Raw genomic sequence first — 10,000 nt, 5'->3', positions numbered from 1 at the left:
TTGTGAAAGATGGGAAGTAGATAAATAAAACTAAATATAATCTAGCTATAATTAATTGGGAGAAATGAAAGCATAATGCTTACTGATGATTTCTGAAAAATATGAATCGATACTTTTATGTCAAGGTAGTTTAATTTCAATGGAATATATAAATGTAATTTAGTTTTAATGAAGTATATAAAGTATATTGTAAAAAAAAAAAACACACACACACAAAAGAACAAACAAACAGAATATATCACAAAGGCTTTAGATTTTAAAGGCCACCCATGAATTTGAGAGGCAAGGGACAGTGACAATGCCCTAGAGATTAACCATATATATATATATATATATATATATATATATATATATATATATATATATATATATATATATATATATATATATATATATACTGTATATATATATGATCAGCGACCAAGCCCACTCTCCACCCAAACTAGTACCATAGAGGGCCAGGCAATGGTTGCTGATAACTCAGCATGTACACCTATAGGGCTCCCCTAAACCAACCATCCTTAGTTCACAAGGATGGTGAAGTTGCAAACACTACAAGAAACTATCGAGCTTAAACAGGGCTCGAACTCTATGCCGGGAAATCGCCGGGCAGGGACGTTACCAATAGGCCATGACAACCAGTGCAATATACACAATCAATTATAAATCAGAGAAGATGCTCTCAAGAAGATCTCGAACTAAGGACAATACCTGTGGGGATTACAGCCTCATTCGTCCTTCATTTAAAACAACAATTGTCATGAATACGGAATAAGGCAATTACAGTGAAAATTGAATATATTGCTGTCATCTAGCTGTGACAGGGGTAATTATAACTCGTATTTATATGAATCATAGATTTAATATTTTCCTTTTTCTGGATAGTTTGAAAAAAAATATGAATGATTTTCTTTAATAATCTTGAAAGAGAATATGGAATATAATAAAATTTTATACATACATTGTATTGAAACTAATGGAATTGTTATTGTGATCTATCGATAATTTTATTGACCTAAATATCTACAATGACCTCATCTCTTTACCTTACAACTTGTAAAGTTTCATAACATATATGAAGAGATAATTCCTTCAATATGGCAGTTAAAATCCCGGGATTATATCAAATCCAGATATCTGAGTTATATAACAATTGTTTAATCCAGCATTTGTATTTCATTATATGATGATAATCCGTCTCAAAAAACGGAGTTAAGTCCTGTTTGATGGAGCCTGATATTATTCATATAAATATTTTCAGTGTTTTAATCAAACCATCATAAGTTAAAAGAGTGAGTTTCCATACTTAACATCCTACAAAATTTCTAAATATTATTAATTTAAAAATTCGACTATATCGTGAAGCATTATCGTCATCAGTTGTAATTTCCTTAACTTTTTTATTTTCTAAGAGTGTATATTTTATTCATATTTTTTTGCAAGGGAATATCTTAAAAACAAACTGTCTTAATTTTAATTTGAGAAATTATATTTAACATGCAAATGTTTTTTATTAAGTGGTAATTTTTTGTTAGAAAATATTTAAAATATTTTAATCGATTTTATATTAAAGTTTGTATTTCGTTATTAGTTGCCAATTTTGTTTTTATTTTAATTCAAGATAAGTATCTTCAGTAAACGGCAATGGTGCTACCAACTAATTTAACAAAAGCCATAAAAGAAGTTGGAATTAAAGTAATTACACAATACCTGAGAAGTTACTCAATTAAAATTAACACTTTGCCTACCAGTCTTACTTCATTTTCCGACCAACCAGTGACTCAATTTACACCATTTCAATCGAAATTACTCCTTCTAAGTGAATATAATAGAAACCAACATATAATCACGTTTCCAATAAAAGTATATCTCCACATCACATTCAATCGAACCCAGGATTGTCAACTGAAAAGCAAATACATTAACAACAAAAAACAATGTTACAAAGATCTTTAAAATGACATGGCGGCCTCTTTTAAACGTATATACCACGACGTGTTAACATATCATCTCTTAATACCAATGTAATAAGCACTAAGATAACATCAGTCTCGCCAGATATGCTAATAAGTACAGCTATACCCTTACATCAGCCTTTGCAGGTAAATGAGCCTGCACACTTGTAAATAATTTTATATGAGCACCATCTCGTTTTCTTGTTGAAATTTTGATTAAATTGAAGCCAAATTTTCCTCCATGTAGCCAATGCTTGTAATGCAACTGAATTGATGCATGTCCGCGACGCATACTAGCGAACTCTGGAATGGTTTGTCCAAAAACGAAATTAAAGCTAATTTTGCGATGCTAACCCAGTGGAATCAAGTATTGCCGTAACAAAACTGAACTGGTGAATATCCGCGACACATATTAGCGAACTCTGGAATGGTTTGTCCCAAAAAGAATTTAGAGCCAATTATGAGATTCTCACTCAATGCAATCAAGTATTGCCATCCTATGACGTAATCACTTCCCCATAATCTCTGTTACCACTTGTATCCGTGACACATATTAACGAACTCTGGAATGGTTTGTCCCAAAAAGAATTTAGAGCCAATTATGAGATTCTCACTCAATGCAATCAAGTATTGCCATCCTATGACGTAATCACTTCCCCATAATCTCTGTTACCACTTGTATCCGTGACACATATTAACGAACTCTGGAATGGTTTGTCCCAAAAAGAATTTAGAGCCAATTATGAGATTCTCACTCAATGCAATCAAGTATTGCCATCCTATGACGTAATCACTTCCCCATAATCTCTGTTACCACTTGTATCCGTGACACATATTAACGAACTCTGGAATGGTTTGTCCCAAAAAGAAATTAGAGCCAATTATGAGATTCTAACTCAATGCAATCAAGTATTGCCATCCCATGACGAAGTCATCTACCTTGTACTCTGTTACCACTTGCCACATCATTTTATTTTACGTCCCTCAAATGGTCTTTGTTCCTCCGTGACTCATTTCGCTCTCATTTAAACATATCTCATTACTCCTCTGTTTTGGTGGCAAGCGGTACATGGATGTGATGCACTGCCATCAACATGAATCACTATTAAAGGTTGGCAATACATGCCTCCGCTAAGCGAGCTAGCACTGTAAGCTGAAATTACCTCTACTTTCATCCAGGACAAACCCTACCAGACTTCGCTTATAAGCGTCCGGCACAGCATGACATCACCTTCAAGAACGTGCATAACTTCAATTTTGCGAAAATATAGAACGTGCTACTAAGAATTCTTCCACTTGTCCATTTTCCAAGTTCTGTGCAATGTACTGTTTTTTTTTTCTTTTTTTGAGCTGATCACAGTTCTTTCAGGCTGGTTTTTCCCTTTCATACTCGGGACTGAATTAACAAATAAAAATGGATTGAAGAAAAATAAAGTCTTTTGATTCGCAAAAAAATAAAAAAATAAAACAGAAACCTTCATTAAGAGACATTCACGTTAAATATAAAATGCGACAAGAAACTTAAAATCTTATAATCACTTCTGAAAAGGGATTTCACGATCTAACTTGTAAACCAATTTCCATTCTTTTTCTCCGTTAAAAATTTAAACTAGAATAAGTTTAGCAGGTTTTTCATCTGTAACTTTTCACAAATCCTTCTCTGAGCTCATACCTCATCATTGGCTGGTTAATGGTTGATAATGGCTTTATGCACTCAGCCATAAAGGAGATTAGAGTGGATTTTGATTGGTGTATAAACTCTTATAGAATTCCCTCATATTTTAGATTGACTAAATGATAACCAATCTTGGATACAAATCTTGAACCATGCGTAATATGTTAAGGAATGGGCTACCATGGTGGATATATGCTGAATTTAGTATTCAGTACAGCATCGGAATTCGATACGATTTAAGAATCAGAAGATTTTTTTTTTTTTTTTTTTTTTTTTTTTTTTTTTTTTTTTTTCCAGGCTGAGTTCATAAAGTCCCTTTCCCCCACGTACCAATTCAAAGAGGCATACTGCAGGTTAAAATCCTGAACAGTGTAGCTATTTTGATCATGTGTAATTATGGGAAAGGTTATTCTTAAGGTAAAATTATATCGATACTTTTGTGATATTTCTGACTTGGCATCTGCAGGTAATCCACAGGCCATGTAAAGCAATGAGAAGACATCATGTATGTATTTATGTAAGCATATATATATATATATATATATATATATATATATATATATATATATATATATATATACATATATATATATATATATATATATATATATATATATATATATCTATATATATATATATATATATATATATAAAGCAGCAATATACGTTTCTTTAAATATATGCTATGTAAAATCCTATAAAAAACAACGACAAAAAAAAAAATATGGTAAAAGTCAATGGAAACTCCCTTGTGATCTGTACCTAATAACACGCATGCGCTTTCCATACACGCCACTGAGCGTAGGATGTCAATGTTGACCCTTCCCAAGGACGCTTACGAATACTCAAATGCGTTTGCAAACTGCAGGATTCCTCGGAAGACTGCTAAAGGGTTAGTAAATTAAGTCACACCCACTACCAATAATACTTTAAGCCTACGTCCCGTATACCCATGTTTGACTAGCTCGAACTGGGTGATTACACACAGCTTGCTGACATGAAGCAGGTCTAGAACACGACATACTGACGGGAAATTGTGTGTAAATACAAAGAATACTTATAGTCAATTTTTTTTAGTGAGGCATATTTGCACAGACTCGCATGGGTGCCCTTTTAGCTTGGAAAAGTTTACTGATCCGTGATTGGTTGGACAAGATAATTATAACCAATCACCGATCAGGAAACATTTCCGAACTAAAAGGGCACCGCTGCGAGTCGGCGCAAATGTGCCTCGTTAAAATAAATTGAGTATAGTAGAGCCGTGTCTAAAGCAACACATATTACCAGCACAGCTCTGTAAAGCAATAACATCACAGCATACTACTAGCACCAACAGTCTAAAATACAGCATAATAGTAAATAAGCAAGTCTATATGCAACTTGTTATAAATTGAAGGATGGATATATATATATATATATATATATATATATATATATATATATATATATATATATATATATATATATATATATATAGATAGATAGAGATAGATAGATAGACAGATATTTATATATATATATATATATATATATATATATATATATATATATATAAATATATATATATATATATATATATATATATATATATATACACATATATTTGCGGCATATTTACATGGGAGTATATGCAACGCTGCATCTTTACATAAAAGCATTTACTAAATACATAAAAGCATTGGCTAAAAAAAAAAAAAACCAACGAAAAAAGTAAAACATTCCCACAGAAAAAGATAATGACAGCAAAACATGTTAACAGCAGAACACGATGGTCGAAAATCCCCACTTACACTGAAGCATGACGATGCCCGAGTATTTACGTGAAGCAGGCATGTTAAGAGAGAGAAGCCATTTTAAAGTAGAGCTTCCGGAAGAATTAAATTTACAACGGCAAATCTTTGGTCGAGGTCGAACATACGAACAGCGAAGCAATGTCACTAACAAATATTATTAATATTAGTGGAGGATGACTTTTAACCGTCAACACTGGGAAAGTCCTTATCCCGGATATGTAAAAAAAAAAAAAAAAAAAAAAAAAAAAAAAAAAAAAAAAAAAAAAAAAAAAAAGCCGCAACTAGTGGAACAGGCTTCGAGTGGAAACAACTAAGAGAGAGAGAGAGAGAGAGAGAGAGAGAGAGAGAGAGAGAGAGAGAGTTGGGAATCATATAAATGCATATATCTTGTATATATAAAGCTCTCGCAGACATGACCTTCAGAATCACGTCTCACTAATATATATTTTCCTGGTTTTCTTTATGCTTTCAAGCTTATGCCAGGCAGTTCATGGCTCATCCGATTGGTTTAAAAAAAATAAATAATTAAATAAACAAACAAATTAATAAATAAATAAAAAATCATAAAAGGCGAACTCTTTATGGAATGTTTTTTTAGGGGGGGGGGGGATTTGAGCCCTATTAACGAGCATTGGGGCCAGGAGGCCATTCAGCACTTCGCTTCAACTGTGGAAAAGTAATGTAGTTGCACTAAAAAGTAATATTCAAATATGCTAATGGGAAAAAAGTTAAAGCACCAGGCTAAAGGGACGCTTACAGTCCATAGCGCGAGGTGCACTGAAAACACAAACCCTTAAACCATCTACAGGGAGAATGTTACACTGAAATCGAAAGATATATCGCTAAATTTCTTTCAGCCTTGGAAAATACTGGTCCTGATTATTCATAGGAAATATTATCTCCTAGAGACTTAGACCTTTTTCTAAATAATATCAAAAAGTGATTTCCTTGTTTTTTCTTACCATATAATAAAACTACATTGAAAAACGGTAAAAATCCTGGAATAAATATTGCCAGGCATTTACCGGTAAAAAAAACAGATATATTGATGTAAAGGAGTGATATTACGATCGCCAACCCGTAAAACATCATAACAAAGTAGGGTAAAATTACGGTCGCCTGTATTTTACTGAAATACGACCGAGGACCGTATATTTTTACGAAGAACTTCTGATTAAAATTACGGGTTTTTGAAGAGGGTACATTTGTTTCATATCACTTAATAATGTATCCTTTTCCTTAGGCTCTGTTTTCTATTTAATGTCCATTGCTACACAAGTAATCTCATTACCATACTACCCTAAAAGCGTGTCTGTATGACAGTTACTCAAGTCAGGGGAAAAAAATTCATCTCAGTAAATAAGAAAAAAGAGAGGAAAAAAAATCAGGAAAAAAATATTTCCGTAAAAATCATTTCAGTAAAAAAAAAAAAAATATTTCTAAGTTCTCCTTGGGATTATTTAGACATCTATTTTATTACTTACCGATCCATTAGATTTTAATTTTAATAATTCTAAACGCAATAAAAAATACTTTTTTTTTCAAGAATTATTTCGTTCACTGTTAAAAAAAAAAAAACCGTAATTTTAATCGGAAACTCTTCGTAAAAGTATACTGTTCTCAGCTGTATTTCATTAAAATGCAGGGGGCTGTAATTCGTACCTTACTTTGTTATTAAATTTTACGGGTTGGTGGCCGTAAAATTCTTTAATGTCAATATATCCGTTTTTAAAACGGCAAATGACTGGCAACATTTATTCCCGGATTTTTACCGTTTTTAAGGCAGCTTTTTAACAGCATTGGCTTGAGTGATTCTTCACTTTCCTCAAGGCTTTTCGTACTCTCAGATATAAAAGTGAAAACTGCAAATAATCTGCAAAACCTTTTGATGTGCATAAAATTTATATTTCAAACAATGTCAACAATAACTGAAAACTCGGTCAACAATAATAACTCTGTACCATGGTCTTAAATACATTCAATGTAAATGAAATATGATTTAAAACTTCTATTAAAAAGTATTCACCTATTCAAAATTTTAACCTACAGTGTGGCTCTTTGGATTGGTGTGTGGGTGAAAATGATTTTATGAACAAAGGCTTCAAAAAAATAAAATATTTTAAGAACAAAAACATTAAAATAAATATTTCCCATATAATCTATGAAAACTTTAACAAAAAACCAGGAAGAGACATAAGATAGGAACTAAAACTTTAACAAGACAAGAGGAAAAGAAATTAGATAGAATAGCGTGCCCGAGTGTACCTTCAAGCAAGAGAATTCTAACTCAAAACAGTGGAAGACCATGGTAAAGAGGTTATGGCACTACACAAGATTAGAGAACATTGGTTTGCCTTTGGAGTGTCCTCCTAGAAGAGTGGCTTAACATAGCTAAAGAGTCTCTTCTATCCTTACCAAGAGGAAAGTAGCCACCGAACCATTACAGTGCAGTAGTTAACCCCTTGGGTGAAGAAGAATTGTTTGGTAATTTGAGAGTTGTCAGGTGTATGAGGACAGAGGAGAATCTGTAAAGAATAGACCAGACTATTCGGTGTATGTTTAGGCAAAGGGAAAGTGAATCGTAACCAGAGAGAAGGATCCAATGTAGTAATATCTGGCCAGCCAAAGGAGCCAATAACTCTCAAGCGGTCGTATCTCAACGGGTGGCTGGTGCCCTGGTCAACCTACTACCTACAACCTGGGGGAGAATTAGCCGTAACTCTCGTTTAAATCCTGCCTGAGATCACATACATTTCTCCGGGGATTTAGGGGGGGGGGGGGAGGAAGATAGTGAGGAGGAGGACGAGAGGTGAGGGGTGGAAGGAGTGAGAAGGCCATATATCAGTGTTAGATGCCAAGCTGACCTCCTTCTTCCTCTTGCAGTTTTCCATTATTAAAAAACTTTTTTTTTTTTTAATGAGAATCTTAATTATTTTTCCATTCTTGAAAAAAATTTTATATATAAATTCTTATTTTTTTCTATTCATAAATAACTTTTTATTTAAAAATGTTGAATTTTTTCTACCATCCCCCCCACAAAAACCTATTAAATTTCTGAATTAATTTTCTATTCTTAAATATTTGTTTATATATAAATTCTGATTTTTTCTATTCTTAAAAATCTTTTTATATATAAATTCTAAATTTGTTCTATCATTAGAAAAAAAATTCTATGAAAATTCTTAATTTTTCTATTCTTACAAAACTTATTATATATAAATTATGATTTTTTTTTTCATCTATCATTTACAAATTTTTATATATAAAAATTCTGAATTTTTTCTAAAACTAATTATATGAGAAATATTCTAGGCTTGTTACTATTGATAAAATAAATTCCGGTTTGTTTTTCTTTACTGAGTATTTGCATACACGCGCTCATACAATAACACAAGCATATATATATATATATATATATATATATATATATATATATATATATTTATATATACATATATATATATATATATATATATTTATATATATATATTTATATATATATATTTATATATATATATTTATATATATATATATATATATATATATATAATTATAAATTTTGCACATTTAGACGTGTTTTTCATATTCAAATAAGCCATATATATTTTTGATACATTAATGTCTGGATTCTCTTAACGACCTCGGGATTAGAGCCCCAGGCGAAATCACACAAAGACAAGAGCTTGTGACCGGCCGGGAATCGAACCCTGGTCCGGCAAGCTTGTATAGACAGTGACTAAACCACTTGGCCACGAAGATATCTTAGAAAATATAAAATTATTTTTTAAATTATTGCGTTTCATATTTTTTTTCTCTTTTTACTATTATGATTATTACCATACAGTTGTTACCCTTATTACCATCATAATTATTTTATATAATTGCAAGATAATAGGAGAAATATTTATCCTGTAAATTAATTTCATAGACCAATACCACAATGAACAAATATATTAACATTCTGTCTTAAAAACTCAAAATAATACAAAGAATAATTGAATATCGCAACTTTAACATTTTGTCTTAATAACTCAAAATAATACAATGAAAAATTGAATATCGCAACTTTAACATTTTGTCTTAATAACTCAAAATAATACAACGAAAAATTGAATATCGCAACTTTAACATTTTTTCTTAATAACTCAAAATAATACAACGAAAAACTGAATATCGCAACTGACATTTTGTCTTAAAAACTCAAAATAATTAAACGAAAAATTTAATATCGCAACTTTAACATTTTGACTTAATAACTCAAAAATAATTAAACGAAAAATTTAATATCGCAACTTTAACATTTTGACTTAATAACTCAAAATAATACAACTCAAAATTTAATATCGCAACTTTAACATTTTGTCTTACAAACTCAAAATAATACAAAGAAAAATTGAATATCGCAACTTTAACATTTTGTCTTAAAAACTCAAAATAATACAACGAAAAATTGAATATCGCAACTTTAACATTTTCTCTTAATAACTCAAAATAATTAAACGAAAAATTTAATATCGCAATTTTGACTTAATAACTCAAAATAATTAAACGAAAAATTGGATATCGCAACTTTAACA

This window comes from Palaemon carinicauda, chromosome 4 (assembly GCF_036898095.1).
Source record: "Palaemon carinicauda isolate YSFRI2023 chromosome 4, ASM3689809v2, whole genome shotgun sequence".
Lineage (NCBI taxonomy): Eukaryota > Metazoa > Arthropoda > Malacostraca > Decapoda > Palaemonidae > Palaemon > Palaemon carinicauda.
The sequence above is the reverse complement of the archived record's forward strand: the minus strand, read 5'-3'. Positions refer to the sequence as shown.